The sequence below is a fragment of the Thermobia domestica genome, chromosome 1, assembly GCF_964235325.1.
Source record: "Thermobia domestica chromosome 1, izTheDome1.hap1.1, whole genome shotgun sequence".
Lineage (NCBI taxonomy): Eukaryota > Metazoa > Arthropoda > Insecta > Zygentoma > Lepismatidae > Thermobia > Thermobia domestica.
This window is the reverse complement of record NC_137454.1, coordinates 192,689,858-192,709,477: the sequence shown is the minus strand read 5'-3', so window position 1 is coordinate 192,709,477 and position 19,620 is coordinate 192,689,858. Positions and strand designations below refer to the sequence as shown.

Below are 19,620 nucleotides of genomic sequence, written 5' to 3'. Positions count from 1 at the left end.
TATATCATAGAATACCAACGTACTGTGAACACCTGTTATATTTTAAACATAATAATCACTATGTTCTGCAATGATTATATGTTATATATATATACAACTGACGTATTTTAATGTAATTATTTTATATAATTTTTCATGCATTGCGGAAAATAGAATTTCATAAAAAGAACATTGACTCAGATGGGAATCGAACCCTCGACCTTGCGATTTGAAATCCAACGTCGCACCACTGAGCTAACACAAGAGCTCCACGAATAATACTTCTAGCGATATATAGCGGTATTTAAGCTAATAATTACATTCATATCCACTGCAAACGCTGTTTTTGTTCTATTTTGACTTTTATTTTAGTACTCAGGAGAGAATAATGTTCTATGTCTTAACTTTCACCATTCTTTTACATATGGAAAGATTCGTTTATGTATCTAAATATTCCATTAAGTATGGAGTGCAAAATGACAAACAAGCATGTGCTGGCATTAATACAGTTTCGAAATATTGTATCATTAAGTATTTCAATCAATGTTGCTTTTTTATATATAATTGGTAACAAGTCTTGTTATATTTAAAAGAAGAAAAACACATCTGCAAGATTTTTCCCGATTGCAAAGGTTGGCTTCGAGGTTCGAACCTGGTTTACTTTTCCCCGAAGATACCCGAAGTTGGACTTAGAAAATTTTTGCCTCGAAACAGCAATAAAGAATGCGCTCAACCTTTTTGAGACAAGGTGTACATCTGAATTTATGACTCAGAAAGCAAATAAAGCCATGATACGAGTTTAAATCCTGTTTACACAAACAAACATTTGATTGGGAACTCTCGAATGTCCTTTTTATTTTATCTCAAGTGGTTCGTGTATCTCTGCTATTTTCGTTTTACGATCAAACGGAATTTCAAGTACCTTTTTACTGTTGAGAATAGATCATCATGGTTATGGCAAGGAAGAAAAGGAAAGAAAGCAGATAACTTTGCTTTGTATGTCAGAAAGGGTTAGTACTCTAATTTCCCGGTATCCTAAATGAAGTTCACTCGAAACATAATGTAAATGAAATGAATATTTCACAAATTCATGTGCGTTATATGACAAATTACATGTTTAGATTTTGGTTTATCAAATGTCTTGTTTTTATCTTCAGAATACAAAGTGGAGGCACTGTGGCTCAATGGTTGAGTGCTTACTTCTGGTGCAAGGGGTTCCTGTTTTGAACTCAATCCGAGTGAGTTTCTGGTAGACAATGTAGTGTCTGTGGGTTTGTCGAATCTCTCCCATTTCCACCAATTTTTAAATAATAATTCACTTTCATTAATCATTCATCTCTGTTAGCGTAAAGAATATAACCATGAGGGATTCAAACACTATTTTTTTTTTCAAAACATCAATTATACAAGTAAGTTTGCTAGCATCATGTTCACCTTATACTACATTTTGCTATAAGTTGTTGTACAGACGAATGGTTCTCATCCTAATTCCTATCACGACCCCCATTTTATCACATCCTCTTGCCAGCGACCCCCTTCTAATTTCTGGTTTGTAATAAGCTTGTGTGGGATTTTTAATATATTTATTGCGGAGATTTCACGATATTCACCTATTTCTATAATAGTAGAATCAATTCCTTGTATATAATGGATACAGCAACTTGCCTAAAGGCGAATGGATTAAAACCAAATTTGATCAGGTCATTCATATTACAAATATCGCACCTGATCCGTCATATTGTTTCAAAATGGAGGCCGTTTGAAAATTTTAAAACTTCATAACTTCCTTAATTTTGGGTCATATGACAAAAAATAAAGTTATTTCTAATTTTGGTTTTTAAAAAACTTGGACAGTTTTTAAAGTTATTTGAGTATTTTAAATGACTTGATAATGTGCGTTACGAATATTGAACTGGACATTGCCGCACTAGTGAAGTCACTCCATGCTCAGGTATCTCATTAGCTTTCAATTTTAATTGTATTTCAATATGCAGGTTTTGTTGTATTTGTATTTTTCTGGAATTTCAATATGAAGTTCTCTTTAGTTACATATCGTACCTGTTTTATTTAAATTGATTTTTAAACAACTTTGCACCTGTTGAAAATGTTTAATAAACTTATTTTTGTTATTCTTAACAGTATGAATAAAATTGAAAATATGAGTATCAGAACAAAATTCAAAATAATACGTAAAAATATTTTCCGTTATTAGATTCTAATTATATTTATCTCTTCTGATTATCTTCGCGACCCACTTTAAAGTAAGTACAATACTGCGTTTAATTAATGCATCACGTGATAATTACTCGACTAGAAATGTTAATGATCAGAAGGAACTTCATTTGAATCAACGCAAGATATTTAATATTGCATTCCATGCAGTGACATATTTAAGGGGCTGGCTTCCGGGCTTAAGCAATCACCAAAATTTTATCGCAACTTTTTATTGTTTTATAGATATATTGCAGAATTTTCATATTTCCAGGAATTTAGCAGAAGTTAGCAAAACCTCTCCCGAAACAAGCAAAGCCCCCACGAAACAAAACCATAAATACCCCACTGATTCTATGGAATGGAAAACTCAACTAAAATTACACACAAATATTATTATTTTATTGTATGGTAGCGTTCGGTAAATTTATACATACGTTTAATGTAATAGACATATTCTACAAGCTATTATAGACCACTGAGAGTATATACCTAAACAGTGGCGGCTAATGTTAGTGTTGCAGCGTTGCGCAACAACCAGAAAAAAATATCATTAGCAATATTAGTAAAGAACAGAAAAATACTTTCTAATACTCCCATATATACTTTAAATAGCATATATTTTTACTTCTGTAACTGTCTGTTTCGTTAATCCGTTTTAAAAAGCAAAAAAAATAATCCGTCACAGAGTCTCTAATTTATATTGCGTTGCAGCGAGCATACAACGACCAGATTCCTTCAGCGCGGGAATTGGAGCAAATGTTAAGTCTCCTTTCCCCTATCTCAGAAGTTAAAGGATCTGGTCGTTGCAGTGCTTCTGCAACACAGCACGGTTTCCAGTGAATGAGAAAGATTTTCGCACTAAATGAGCTTTCTGAATTTTATTTCATTACCCAGTAACAAACGGAATTTGTTTTTATGCATTCATATTTTTAAATTACGGTACTTATACTGAAGCAAATCAATATAGTGACAATTAAAAAAAAGTGATAGCAGAATTACAAAATAAGAAAGAAAATATGTAGTAGAGCAGAAATCAAATGAAAATAGATCCGCATTTACAAGTTAATTCTTAGCTTATATAGATAATGGTTTCTTCTACAGTAATTTGTGAACCAAATATTAATAAGTCAATATGCAGAATCCCCCCCCCCCCGTCTGTGGATAGTATTTTAGTATATACATATTTCTTTTATAAAATAAGTCTATTTTATACTCTTGATAAAACTGTATGGTGGGGAACGCCACATTGAATTTGGGACTAATTAGCAATGCTCAGAGGCGTAGCCACGAGGGGGGTCCACCAGGTCCGGACCTCCCCCAGGAACTGAGTTAACTAGAATGAATTGTTCACAATAATCTAGAAAAATTAGTGAATCTACAAAGCTTCTGAAATTAATATTAATTGTACCTATGGCGTCAGTAAAAGAAGAAAAGTTTTTTTTTGTCATATCAAAAAGAATTGACACTTTCAAGAAATTGAATGTCCCAAGAAACGTTATTACCATTGGTTATGCTTTCCATCGAAAAAGATCTGACAATAAGAATACTTGCAAGTATTAGACAGATTTGCTCCAATCAAAGAGAGTAGAATGAACTTACTAACTAAATAAGGTGATTAATCGGATTAAATGTTCTGCATTTTTTATTTTTTAAAAACAGAATTTTATTTAATTTAACATGTCACATAGCATTTGTATCTAAAGTTATGCTGATTAATTAACGAGTCCACTTTATATCTTTTGTCTCCGATCGTTCGTACTGCAACACCCGAAACCACAATCCACCGGCCGCCACTGTACCTAAATAAAACAAGTTATCACTAATAGAAATACATAATACTACACACAAACTTCATACCCTGTGTTAAAGAAATCATTTTGTAACATATTACCAGGGTGCGAATTACCGGGGGGGATGAGGGGGATTTTCCCCCTCAATCACATTTTGTTCCCCCCCAAAGAAGTCAGCTGAAGTATCCCCATCGGGGATGCTCGCTTTCCCCCTCAAACTATGCTTAGTATAACTCCAAATTTCACTGATTTTTGTTATTTCTTGTAAATTTAATCTTCTAGCTGTATTTCGAAATGATCGATGTAAACTGTTCAGTTTTGGTCATTTCTACTTACTACCTAATTACCCACTATTTTCAACGTTGTTTAGTAGAACTATATTATTATGACTACGGTTGTTACTTGCAACTGTACCTTCGTACCCTTAAGTTCGTCATCGTTTGTGAATTTGAATGTACTAATTGCGTATAACAAAGCCACATATAGATTTATAAATTTTCTTAGCGGTTGGCCAAGAAGAAGTAAACAAATAGCTTCTTCTACCATACTTGGCGAAGTTCGGATATGTCATATTCATCCTCTATATTTGTATCGATTATCATCTTATTTTAATTTTTGTTATAACATGTTATTTCAATTTCCAGTGTACTCTTTGTTAGCACATAGTCTTCATTCCCTAGTAGGTTGTGTGTATGCAACTCAAAAGTTGCATTTAATTTGTGATAATTAGCATAGTAATCACTGCTTTTACAGTTTACGGAAATGAACTTTTGAAACTGTACTCAAAATCTGAGATATAGGTATTCTCTCGTAAGTATATGTTAACGTACACGCTGAAGGATACGCTCCTAGTGAGCAGACATGTTAATGAAAGTGATTTTTAGGTGAATAAGCGAATAATTCAAGATTTGTTTCAGCATTTGTTAATACGACTGGTTCTCCGTGTCATTGTCCGTGTCTGTATAAGCATTTCAACTGGAGCGGGTTTTTTTTTTTAAAGTTAACCCTTCATTTTTCCATCTTTTCGCTGTACAGTTTGCTGTCCACGCAATTAATGTTGTCTGAAAAACTTCAGTGTAATGTTTTACTTTATTTGAATAACGTAGCCCATAGTGAATCAACTCATCTTCAACCTAACAGTAAAGTCATTTTTAAGTGTTGACTTTCCGTGCCCATCACGGAATCGATATTTGGAGAAAAAAAAAGTCGTGATAAGCACAGCTTTAGCGGGAAGTAGAAGCACAAGCTCGAAATTTGAATTGAGAGATTTTAAATATTTGGCCTTCCATTTGACCTTGATGTGAGAAATCGGGACCAGCAACAATCCATTTCTTATTGATAGGCTAATATCTAGATTTTCTTTAAAAAAAAAATGTCCGGTTTAACTGATAATTTTAGTAGTTTTCACAAGACTAAAGTAGGTTTCTTTTCGCAACCTGTATGTATTAATGCAAAGTGGAAGCTTTCAATATGAGTGGAAAAATTAACATATGCTTGTGATCATGGCTATCGCTCAAGCCGAATTATTAACTAAATAAACCTTAGAGAGCTACAGGGACAAGAGTGAGTACAACATTAAAACACGTTCAGAAAGGTTTAGTTGGGTGTGTGTATGTCAGACAATATATATATGCATAGTTATTGTCGGTAGATTTATTAAATGAATAAATCTCTTATTTATTACAGATGTCACACACACACACACACACACACACACACACACACACATATATATATATATATATATATATATATATATATATATATATATATATATATATATATATATATATATATATATATATATATATATATGGGGGGTAAGGCATTTATTGTCTCATTTTGAAATTTGAACCTTCAGACTATGTCCTTTGGCCTAATTTTATCCCCCCCAATATAGATTATCTAATTCGCACACTGCATATTACCATTTGAAAGATGCCTTCAACGCTAAAACTAAACTCCCAGAAGCGAGCCTTCGCACCTTCTCAATAATGCGTACAATCCCCAGTGATAATAGCTTCGCTCCGTGAGTAGCATAGCCCGTAAACCTGTTTAGCAACTGGAGAGGCTCAGACGCAAGAGCATCCGAGTGTTTCCAACGTACTATTTTGTTACCAAAAAAAAAAATAATGAAGTATTGACTTTATTTTGTAAGAAATCAAAGTTAAAGAAAATATATTGTAGAAAACAGGGCAGGCCCGGCCTCAGAGCCTCATAGTACGATTCGCTACTGGGTTTCTCCCGATTCCAATTAAATTATTCCACGAATTAAAATAACCTTTCATTTTTTAAAGAAGGTGTTCGTGATGTAAACAAATAGAAAATTACCATTATTCTTCATGTTTGAGTTATTGTGTTTTACATGTATATACACCTTATATCTTGTCAATCCGTGATAAACGCTTCTAATAATAAAAACAAAATGTAACAATCCAGGATTGTGTTTGATAATAATTATGAATTGGTAATGTTTGTAGTTATTTTGATTGTTTATTTTGTTTCTGCAATCTCCAGCTTAGCTGGATGATTAGCGCACGTACCTTAGGTATAGATGGACTCTGTAAGCGTAAAATAATCGTGGTGTGCTACCAAAGGCCAGGTCACAAAGCAACGAAAAAGCTGGAATTGCCAATTGTTTTTGATCGAATAAAGTACTGGATTCGGGCAACCGTTCTCCCTGGCCCAGTGGCTACCGCATAGACTTTTGATGAACGTAGTCAAGGGTTAGATTCCCACTGGGAAAGCATTAAAATACCTCCGAAGAAAAACCCCTTACGGTGTGTTTGATTGTACCTCAAGCTGTAGATGCCACGGCTCTACAGAATACTAGCCACACACACACACACATATATATAATGTGTGTGCGGTTGCCCCCCTCAGCTTTATCTTCCTAACTTCGCCTATGTTGGCGAGTCACAAGAAGTCAGAGAAAGCCAGATAAACTATACAGGCATATTTTTAAAAAAGTTTTCAGCCTTATAATATATATATATATATATATATATATATATATAATGTATGCTATTTTACATCCGATGACATCGAAAAATTAAACGGAGATCTATCTTCAAGGCTGCCAGATTTCTTCCAAACTCTCATTGGCACGCATTACGAAATGAAGATGCCCCAAATTACTTTTTTTTTTTCATTTAATTCTTTTGGAATGATTGGTAAATATTGTCTGTACTTTAAAAAGTATGAAATGAAAAAAATACATGAACAAAATTATTTACATTGTGTCTAATTCTGAGGGTTTACATATCGTATTACTTGGAAACAAACAAGAAAGAAGAAAAAAAACTATCCAAATTGTGGAAAGGACGTCCTCCTTGGTTGGTTAGGATCTTAGAGTTGCTATGGATAAAAACGAAAACTTAACTCAATGAAAAATATATAATTCGATTCTGTGAATGCATTAAAAAATCAAATGATTCATTTGTATTTTATAGAAATACTATAATCTTACAAAACTGCAAATACGAATAGATACTGTATATTACGAATATAAAATATGTAGTATGTCTTTATAATGAAATGTTTTCTCTGAATATTATCTAAATTTTGTTTATAGAAATTAATTAGTGTAACATTCCCCTCAGATTTTCAAACTCACTTCTTTTTCAAGGTAGTTTGGCTTGTTACAGAGATTAGTAGACACTTTTTTAGGTCACTAAATTTTCGAGGCTAATTTCAAATGCTAATGTAACACCATATAGATAAATGGTTTCCCATATATTTTTGTATAGATCCGGGGCCGCAATGGCTCAGTGGTAGAACGTTCACCTCTGGTGCATGGGGTCCTTGGTTCGATCTCAGCTCACGCCAAGTGAACTTTGTGGTGGACAAACATCGTGTGCGTGGATTTTCTCGGGGTTCTCTTGTTTCCTCCCACTTTCTTCATTCCACCATTTCGTTCATTTCTCATCATCACCCTCTGCTTTAGCCTAGCAGACATATTCGTGGAACGTAAAACTCAAAGACAAAATACTTTTCTATCGATCCATCACGAATGACACAGTGAGGAAGATACCTGAATTAAGAAGCGATAAACTTTGATCTAAAAGCCAGAAATGATGACGTTGGAAGTTGAAGACCTGACCAGTTATTAAAAAAGCAGTTGAACATATACCATCTGGCTTCGATTCCCGGTGAATGCTCTTGTGCTTGAGTTCAAGTTAAGCTGTAGATCCATATCTCAGGTAGCTTCGACACAGAAAGGGATGTTAAAATATCAAACTAAGTCACTAACTGCTAGTCTATATAAACAGTTGGTGGACTAGTTTGGAGTTTACTTCAATCCTCGATAAATATTGGAATAAACTAACAATTTTTTATTTATTTATTTATTTTAAGAACAGAATTTGAAGTTTATAGTTTAGAAAACTGACCAACCTTTATGTGGGTTCAGTAATAAGTTTAAAAACTTTTTGACTTGTATTTCTACAACTGAAACACCTAGTCTTAAAAAGTTTTTTTAAAATTTGGACGTGTACCATCTCGTATATATTCCAATCTTCATATACATGTATTTGCTAAGCTCACTTCATCTATTTTGAAAATTAGTGAGAAACTTAGACAACGAATAAAACAAAAAATAAATAAATAAATAAATAAATAAATAAATAAATAAATAAATAAATAAATAAATAAATAAAATAAATAAATAAATAAATAAAATAAAAAGGTGAGCGAGATGATATCTGGAAAATACTATTACGTGAATTAATGCAATAATTGCTTTCAAGATATTTCGCATAATGTATAAATTTAGGTGTTCAGCAATTATGACGTCATAAACTGAACTCTAAATTTCTAGTTTACTAGAAACAGTTATTAGTTTCTTTAGTAGTTTCAGTAGATATTACCTTGCTCTCTTGCTCTATTTTACATATTCTTCATTATCTTTGAATTACTCACTATAATAATAATAATAATAATAATAATAATAATAATAATAATAATAATAATAATAATAATAATAATAATAATAATAATACGAGATCTTTAAGCATTAGATCCTACAGCTATGCCGGCCAGGCTAAAGGGAACGGTGATTATGAGAAATGAAGGAGATGGTGTAATGAATAAACTGGGAGGAAACGGGAGATCTCCGAGGAAATCCACGAACATGGTACTTTTTCCACCACAAAGCCCACTTGGAGCGAGCGGGCATCGAACCAGGGACCCCACGCACCAGAGGCGAACTTATCACTGAGCCACTTTGGCCCCTCTTCTTACAAGTTTTGGCAGCATATCTCTTCATGAAACAGCTAAATGACGCACAAAATCTGGCTTAAAATGCCAAAATCAAAATATGTCAAAAATGTGTCAAATCAAAATGCCAGTTAACATTAACAGTAAGGTAAGGAAAGCATTTCCTGTCTTCAGTTTGTGCGTTGGGTTCATGGTTCGATCCCCGACCAAGTTAGTTTATGGTGGACAACATCGCGTCCATGGTTTTCTCGGAGTATTCCCGATTCTACTCACATTCTCATTCCGCCAAATTCTTCCATCATCAATCACTTGCCTTAATCATCCGTCTCCCTTAGCCTAAAGTGCATAATTGTAGAACGTTAAACTGAAGGACTAAATACTATAAAGATACTCCAAAATATTCCCCGGTATACTCAAACCAAATATTTTCGTCATTCGCGCTCATACTTGAAATATTTTCTATGGGTGTTGCTCCCCTATTGACGTAAACCCTTTCAGATAATCTATTGCTCGTGATCTCAAGTTGGATTCCCGGTGGGAAGGCATCAAAATTTTGAACGCAATACGTTAGTTTGGATTCCACCTTAAACTTTAGACCCACATTTCATATAGCCTCGATGTTGAAAAGGAACGATAAACATCACCAAACAATCAGACTTATTGATAAGAAGTTACTAATAATCTCCTGAATCGTTCTAATCGTTTTAAATCTTTCCAGTTATGTTGACTTAAGCCGATTGCACTATTGATCTAATACTGGTATAACAACAACAACTGATAAAAGACACGGTTGTAGCCGAAAATAAATGAAAACACTCATTCGTAAATTAAATTCATATTGAAATTAGATACAGAAAACTTAATTTCCAGAATTCTGATTTGCTATGAGACTGTGACAAGACACATTGAAAGTCCTATTTCAAGCTGAAGAACTACAAAATAACAAATGTCATGTTTTGTTTTGTTTATATTTTTAAAACATCTGTTTAATTGAAGTAGTCGCTATCGGCAATTATTATTCAGTAGCATTAGCCAAAATTATAGCTAATAGCTAAACTACATTTTTCCTGGCTAATGAAAATGGCCATATTTGAGCATACCATAGGGCTAAATTGGCAAACATTGCTTATTATATGAAGTTGAGCAATTTTTAATTGGTAACAGAAAACATAAAAAGAACAATTTTGTACAATAGAGGGAGATATATTCCACATAGGCTATCTACCAGCCGGTGGCAGGCCCGTATTTGGGTAAGTGCTATTCTGTGCTCGAGCACAGGGTGGCAAAATTTATGGGGCGGCAAAAGTTCGTATTTTTTAAAAAAAGATTCACAAACAGTTAAAATTTAAAAATAGTAACCCGCAGAGTCCCGCGCAAGCGCGAGAAAATATGTTTAATTCGCTCTAATTACAGTAGTTAATAATTAGTTAGCTTATCTCATTATTTTTAAAATGTCATCCTCTTCCACCTCCATCCCAAGGAGTTGAGGATGTACTTGAACATCCTGAAAACTGATACCTTTAAACTCAGCAAATTTTGTGCGGGGGTGGCAAATTATTTAGAGCACAGAGGCGTACAATTTATAAATACGAGCCTGGCGAGTGGAAATTATATTTTTCAAATTTGGCAAGAAATTGAAATTTTTTAAGAATATAATCAAAGGATTTTTTGAAGCAAACAAAATGTATCTATAGATGTCATGATTTGTTATAAAGAAGATCGTTCGGTTTATATCCAACCATTTTTGACGGATATTTACCTTAAGAGATACCGCGCTGCCATCACCGATCATGTTCTAATGGATCTCCAACATTGTGGACTATCACACGGCATCGCAGTTTCTACTGCAGGAAGCTCCGGCGAGGACAGGCATGGGAATTCTGTCCCACTGCTCCCTGCGAGCCTTCCACAGACCATCCAGAATGCGTGGGCAGAATGTTGAGTAGGCATAGCCGGAACCAGTTCCTGGTGGAACCGGTTTTCGGCTTTGAACGGATCCGGTTCTAGAAGATCAGGTTCTGGGGCCTGGTTTTCGGATCCAGATCTGAAACCGGTTCCTGAGATCCAATTCCGGAACCGGTTCTGATTTTATGTACGATGTCGTCTCGTAAGGAGCAACGTGTAAACATAATCGAACAGGAATTTTTTGTGTATATGCTACAACTAGTTTTATTTTTCGCAAACGAGTTCTGAAACAAATGCTGTGATACAAAATCACTACTGAATATAAATAGTTTGGGCTCATTCCAGCTTTCACTATTCAAGTAACTTTTACTTTTCCTGTATGTATTTAAGTATTTTTGATGAAAACTTACCACAATAATGTGTCTACGGACAGTTTCAATTCCCTGAAAATTCTAAATACATTGCAATGTAAAGACAAAATTACAGCTACAGAAAGAAGAATAAAACTAACCAATTTTTGTTTTCACACTGCACTAAACTTCAGTATTTGTGCATCTAAAAATTTTTTTTATACACAAACATGTATATCTAAAAAAAAATGTAATTAAAGAATGAGTCAGAAAAAACGGCCAGTAACTTTGACTAAAAAAGTAGGTAAAGAAATGAAAAGAAGAAAGGTCGTTTTAATAGTTTAGTTGACTATAAAGTAAAAAAAAATAAACACACAAAAGATATCATAAAGAACTAATTATGGAAAAATGCTCGTACATTACTTTTAATCCGCTTCATAAGAGTTCGCACATCTTCTTCTGTTATTTGATTGGCCGCTCAATCCACTTGCGACGAAAAGTTCTCAAGTCAGCCGCCTTCCCTTTTGATGTTTTCAATGTTCTTTTAATGTGGGCCCAATATTTTTCAATTGGCCTAAGTTCAGGGCAATTTGGTGGATTTGCCTCTCTTCGAACTGCGACGATACTCTTTTCTTTATAACAATCAGTGGCTGCTTTAGAGTAGTGAGAGGCAGCAAAATCTGGCCAAAAGAAAACAGAGTTACTGTGTGACATCACAAATGGATACAAGCGTTTCTGTAAACACTCCTTCGTATAAATTTCGCCGTTAATTATCCCTGCTGTGATGAACGCCTTGCGTTTTTTACCGCATGAACAAATAGCTTGCCAAATCAAATAGTTTTTGGGATATTTGGATGCCTTCCGTTGTTTAAATTTATCCTGCACATCTCCCCTCTTCAGTGCCACGTAGTACTCCTTTCCGGGAATTTGACTGAAATAAGTGACACAATGGGTTTCGTCGTCCATAATGCAACATTCATATTGAGTAAGGTACTGATCATAGAGTTTTCTTGCTCTGGATTTTGCTGTCAGTTGTTGCTTTTCGTCTCGGTTAGGTACCTTTTGCACTTTGAAAGATCGTAAACCTTTCCTTGCTTTAATTCTGTGCACTGTAGATTGGGACGCTTTGACCACACCAGCAACTGCTCTTTCCGATAAATTCGGATTTTGACGCAGCAATGCAGTAACCCTTTTCTCCAGCTTCGGTTGGCTAGTACCCGGTTTTCTACCTGAGCCAGGTTTTCCTTCAACAGTTAAATCTTTTGTGTACTTTTTAATTACATTTTGCACAGTAGACCGAGAGTACTTTACGAGTTTGCTTAATTTATTTAAGGACATACCTGGATTTTCGAGGTATTTGTTCACAATTAGTTTTCGTTTTTCTAACTGACTCATCGTTCTTTACCACACCACGCGCACTTCCCAACTAACAATCTATTCGTGAGTAAGATCGGCAGTCTGTCCTTGCTTATGCACAGTGCTACCAATGTTCATCTTATATACTAGAAAATATGGCGGGAGGAAAGCGGCCAGGTTTTTTCTGACTCATTCTTTAGTCTAATACGTACAATTCTGAAAAAAAAAAATACAATACACTGGTGTAATGTCACTGGTGACGAACAAACTGGGTAACTGGCAAACTCATGTCTAAACAGGCAGACTCATTTGGCTAAACACTCACTGGAGTTCCAAATATTTTTTCTGGTGGGCACATGCGGCCCGAGGAGGACAAATAAAAGGAGGACCACCGAGGGATCCAGCATCAGTCGACCAACTGATCGCCTAACCTTTACCTTCCTATGTCGCTGTGGACTAGGAGCACCTCTTCCTTACCCTATACCGCACTGGACTAGGGATTCCATCTTAAACTTATAATCCGATTCTAACCTACAACCTGCCAAAGTGTTCTGGAAACTGCCATGAGTGGAAGGGGCACCCGGCAAAACATTTAGTATTCCTTCACTTGGTCATTGAGGAAGGGACATTGAATTAAAGACACTTGTATTTATTATATTTTGTAATAAAACAACAAGGAAAATTGGCAAATTTGTTTAAATGTTCTTCTCGTCAAATAAACCGCCCTTCGCGGCTATCACTCGTTTCCCCAATCGGGACATGTGGCTTGCAAGTTTTTCGTCTGAATTATTATTTCAGGCGTTATGCAGAATGTCAAACATATCAGCAGCAGCTGTTGGACAATCTTTTCGTACGCTTCTGCCAAGCTCTTCCCAGAGAAGTTCGATGGGGTTATGATCTGTAGACGGGGGAGGCCATTCCATGATATAAATATCTTTTTGGCTTGTTTCTTCTTAATATTATTAGAACCAAGTTTAGACGTGTGCTTCTGATCACTATGTTGCTGAAAAGAGTATCTACGACCAATCAAATCAAATCCTGAGGGAATAGTATGGTTGCTTAAAATGAAATGATAACCATTTTTGTTCATATTTGCTTGTATCCTGTGAATCCAACCAACTCCAGAATTTGCGGAACACCTCGACATTATCACAGATCCTCCTCCATGATTAATAATCGGGTTAACACAGTTAGGACGTATTCTCTCTGTACCAGATCGTCGACCACAAACTTGACGTCGTTGTCCTAAAACTTGAAATTTTGACTCATCCGTCCATAATACGCGTTTCCACTGCTTTGTTGTCCAATTTTTCTTTTTCAGGGTCCATTGAAGCCTTTGTTACTTGTTTCCACTGAACTAGCAATGGTTCTGCACAGCAATTCTTAGCCAGAATGCAGCTACTCTCGAATGTCAATTCACAGTAATAACTGAAATATTTGTAGACTACGATTGAATTCTGATTGGAGTTCCGATGTAGCAAGTTTCAAATTTCTTTTGTTAAACAGTACAATAATACGATCTTTCGTACGTGACGTAATTCGAGACCTTCCAGTTCGGTTTTTGTCCACGTTCTTTCGTCTTCCCTGAAAACTTGATGGAATCACCAATAGTAGATAGAGTCTCTTTCAGTTTGAAAGCTATCTGACGAATGGGAAAGCCTACATTATGACATGCAATGACTCCAACGCTTACCTCTGCACTTAAGACCTTACCTCCGACCATGATTTCTAACAATATCGGTAACAAACACTCAGAAGAGGCAAAAAATCCACACAAACACTGTTCAAAACGTCAGTACTTTATCTTAAATTATTGTAGAGTTATATTATTGTATTTACTTACCTTATATTATTGTATTTATATATATTGATTAGTTCATTAAAATGTAAGTTGAAGCTACTATCCAGAAACTTTTGACCGGTAATATATATATAGGGTGTTTCAAAACACCACCGACAACGTTTGGGAGGTGATTCCTGACACAAAGATAAGACAAAAAGTATAGATCAACCTGGGTGCAGGAATGCTTTCTATTGGAGTTATAGGCTGCCGAAAACATGAAAAAATGAACTTTAAAGATCCATAATTCCAAAACTATGAGACCTACCGTAGTCGGGTCAAAACTTCACTGAGGAACTAGTATGTGCCCTATCCAAATGTTCATGTTTCAGAATCCTGCGGTACTTCCGCAACAATTTTTATATAGGCAGTTTGGCTTCGGGTATATAAGTTGAAGTACTCAACTATCTCTACAAAAATGGTTGCGGGAGTACCGAAGGATTCTGAAACATTGATATTTGGATAGGGCACATACTAGTTCCTCAGTGAAGTCTTGACCCGACTACGGTACGTCCCATAGTTTTGAAGATATGGACCTTTAAAGTTCATTTTTTCCATGTTTTCAGCAGCCTATAACTCCGAAAGGAAGCATTTATACACCCAGGTTGGTCTATACTTTTTGTCCGTCTTGGTGTCAGGAATTACCTTCCAACTGTTGTCGGTGTTGTTTAGAAACATCCTCTCTCTCTCTCTCTCTCTCTCTCTATCTATCTATCTATCTATCTATCTATCTATCTATCTATCTATCTATCTATCTATCTATCTATATCTATCTATCTATCTATCTATCTATCTATATCTATCTATCTATCTATCTATCTATCTATATATATATATATATATATATATATATATATATATATAGAGAGAGAGAGAGAGAGAGAGAGAGAGAGAGAGAGAGAGAAAGAGTAACAGGTATGTTCTTCGATTTTCAAGTCAGCAATTACACCCTTTTTCCAACGAGAGTGATTTCAAAGGGTAACATTCGTAATTCCTAAACGGCATAAGTCCTAAAAATATAGGCACTAGTCCTAAATTTTAGGTCTTGTGTCTTTTAGGACTTGTGTCGTTTAGGACTAGTACCGCGAAATGATTTTTAGGTCTTATGCCATTTAGGTCTTATGTCGTTTAGGACTTGTGCCATTTAGGTCTTGTGCCTTCTTCGTTCACCTGCTTTAGTTCTGAAATTCGCCACCACCACAGTAAATTGCGACGATGCAGTAACTAGTTGGCAATAATGTTACGAACGTAGCTAATTCCAACGGTAACAGCTATATTTGTACTACTAAAATTATTATTATCATTATCTGTTCTGGAGTTATATATTAATTACATTATAATTATAATCTATTTCATTCTAAGAATTATTTATATAATTGGTTAATAAATTCGCTTCTTTCAAATGGAGATACGAGAATCCCATAGCAAATTTCTAAAAAAAAAAAAAAAAAAAAAAATTAATAAAAATATTTAAACAGCATATTTTACCAGACTTTTCTGAAACCAAGCAAGCGTTCAGAATTGCAATATAGGCCTATATGCTCTGTGGAGTGTACTTTATTAAGAGTAGGGCAAAAGCCCACTAACTTTCCAAAGGTAGGACAAAAGCCCACGAAAGTTAACTTAATTAGGACAAAAGTCCATTAGATACTTCAAAGTGAACATTAAATACCGACTATATACATTAAGAACCAGTGACGACGCCAGAGGGGGGGCAAGGGGGGCGAGCGCCCCCCTAGTAGCTACTTCTGCCCCCCTGACTGCCGCCTAGACTGCTCCCTCCCCCAGACTCCTACAATCTTTAAACATTCTATATGTAGTATTTTATATGAGTATCATAATCAATCTCATTGTCAAATCGTAGTCTACTCTCCATGCATTTACTATGTGGCAGATTAGTCCTAAAGCTTTCTTCTTTGAGCGTCTAGGTATGCACGCATATTTCTGTTTTCTAATTTAGCGCCTTTTGAGGTAAATTTTAGTTATACTTCTTTCTTATGATTTTTAATTATTGTGCCTAGCGAACAATAGTATATTTGGTCGACTTGTTTTCTTTTCATTGGATCAACTTCGATTGGAAACAACAGAAAGGTAAAACCAGTTACGTAACTTGTTTGTATTTATCCAGGTTTGAAGGTTTTCAGTTTCATATTTTGTTTTATTTAAAGGTTCTATACTTCTTTTTTTCTGAAACATTATTCTCGACTTTCAATATTCAGAAGATGTGCTTATAACAGCTTAGTTTGCAACTACCAGGGCTTAATTTTTTAAAGGGGATAAAAAGAGTTGCGTTTTCCCTTCCTGCAAATGATAATAATAAATTTATGGAATTAAATTGATTCCCAATAAAACGTATAGTCAGAGTGCTGATCTTTAGTTAGTAATTGGTTATACTAGTGCTCCCTTACTTATTTTGTTTCAAAGTACTGACGTGATGTCTACCATATTGACTAGGAACTGCTGAAAAATTCGTAGCCCAACCCAGAAGGAGTGCACGTGGAATGGTGAAGTTTTACTTCTTCTACATTTCCCCCCGCGAGTCAATATACTACCTTGTACAGTGCTCCAGTTTTGCAGAAAAGTTAAAAAAAAAAAAAAAAAAAATCTGAAGATTTCCTCGCACCACTGTTCGTAGCCTATCAGATCTAAAATGGCGTCCTTTCAAGTGTTATTTAAGTTTGGGAAATAAGTACACGTAATAGTTAGACGGAGCTAAATCTGCTAAATAAGAATGATGATCTAGACATTGAAATCCTAGATTATGCAATGTCAGTTGTGTTCGCAGGGGCTTGATGAACAGGCGTATTCTCCTGAAGGAACAGAATTCCTTTCTTTTCATTTTCCGCGGCGTTGTACTTTGAATTATCTTTCAGTTTTTTAAGTAATGTAGAGATTCTGGATTCAATATCTGACCGTTGCGGAGGTAGTCTATGAGTATCACTCCATACTTGTCCCAGAAGAATGTTGCAAACAGTTTCTAAACCTACTTCTGTGTCTTGAACTTCTTGGGGCGATGGAGAAATGAGTGCTACTACTCCATTGACTGTTGTTTCGATCCGGATCATAGTAGTACAACTATATTTCATCTATGATTACTATTCGTTAGCGAAATTGATCAGCATTACGGTCAAATTGGAAGAAGACTTCTCTTAATGCCGTCACTCTTTTATTCTCCTGACAGATATTTTGGGAACCCATTATGCCGAGAACTTGAGCATACCCAAGCCATTCTGAATTATGCCACCGACGAGTTCCAAAGAAATGCCAAGAATCTCTGACACAAGTTTTGCTGAGAAGGTAAAAACTGAGAAAGCGGGGTGCAGCCAGACCTCAGACTATAATATGTATATCGTGAGTTGCACACTTAAAAAACTATATAAATAATAGCTTAAATTATTTTTGTCACTCAAAAACTGGGGTGGCCTAGGCCCTCCGACCCCGGGCTATATCCACCACGGTTGAAATGCTGCAATTTTCAAGAATAATGTCACAAATTGCATCCGTGATTTCGGGAAGTCATTGCTTTTAATCATCCTGGGTGTAAAGCATAATTTGTTGAGAAATCGCCACGTTTATACTAAGCCATTTACCTCTTCACCACTGTATATAACGGAGGAGAGTTCCGTGGTGTTTCACTCATTTCCTAATTAATATACTTCGGTGACTTTCCTTGGTGGAACAAAAATCTTATAACAGTTAGGATCTGGATGTTCGTGAAATTATCTGTTTGGGCACGCACAATCACTACAGAAGCCTGAGAAATAATACGAATTTCATTATTAATATGAAAAATTGTATTTGTACATACACAGATATGTTTTTCTAAACTACGGTTTCATTTTTCTACCTAGTACCTACATTCCTTCTGGATTGGACTAGGACATTTTCAGCAGCTCCTCGTAAATTCTCTCTCTCTCTCTGTATATATATATATATATATATATATATAGAGAGAGAGAGAGAGAGAGCATATAGTACTAGACGAATGTGTTAATTGTAGCATACGTGAAAGTAATTCAATTTATATTTAGGCTTCAAAAGTTTCATTGAAAAATATTTCATGTGCAGACGTTACTTATTTGTTAGTTACCAATTTTACTTGAAAGAACTTTAATTTATAATCATATAGGTCTAATATAAAAACAGCAACGAAATTACACAATGTAATGTAAAATAAGTCAAACGTAATAAATATGTCATTTTTGGTATGGCAAATAGCCGCCCCACCGAAAATGTATCTGCCCCTCCTTTGCCCCCCTAAGAACTTAAAGCTGGCGTCGTCACTGTTAAGAACGCAGACAGTTACTATATTTCGCAGTGTGTTTTGATAGAGTTGATAGGTATATGCAAGAAAAATCAACAAATAACGCTAAATTACTAATGTGATACGCAACACAATATGTTTGAAGAAATCAATACATAGTAATTTAGGGATGTAGCCTGCAAATTTTTCCAGGGGAGCAGGCTTTTCATATTAAAAGTAAACCAAAAGTATATTTCCAAATTACGAAAGCATTATGATGATGATGATGATGATTATTATTATTATTATTATTATTATTATTATTATTATTATTATGATTATGATTATGATTATTATTATTATTATTATTATTATTATTATTATTATTATTATTATTATTATTATTATTATTATTATTATTATTATTATTATAGTTTGTTATCTTTTTGAAACCTAGGTCTTGATAGTGTGTAAATTTAAAACTACAGCTTGTGGGAAATGTATGAATAAGAAATAGGAAACTGTTCATAAAAGTCCATTTCTTTGACTGTCTTTATCTTCAGTATTCTTATATAAAAGACTTAAGATAAATGACTTTCTGGGTATATTACTACAAGTAGAGTCGTTAATTTAAAAAAAAAAAAATCTTACAAAAGCAGGATATAAGAAAGAATTTTTAGAAATACGTAGCGTAAAAAAGGGTGGGGTAAGATTTTTTTTTAAAAA

The 19,620-nt window shown here is 34.8% G+C and overlaps 1 protein-coding gene across 1 annotated transcript in view; it reads left to right on the top strand.

Moving 5' to 3' along the window:
- The first annotated feature begins 823 nt into the window (after positions 1-823).
- LOC145692378 (MAP kinase-interacting serine/threonine-protein kinase 1-like) overlaps positions 824-19,620 on the top strand; it is a 56,480-nt gene continuing 37,683 nt past the window's right edge. Inside the window, exon 1 of the mRNA XM_081767677.1 lies at positions 824-989. The gene's annotated coding sequence lies outside the window, so the exon portion shown is untranslated. The remainder of the gene's footprint in view (positions 990-19,620) is intronic.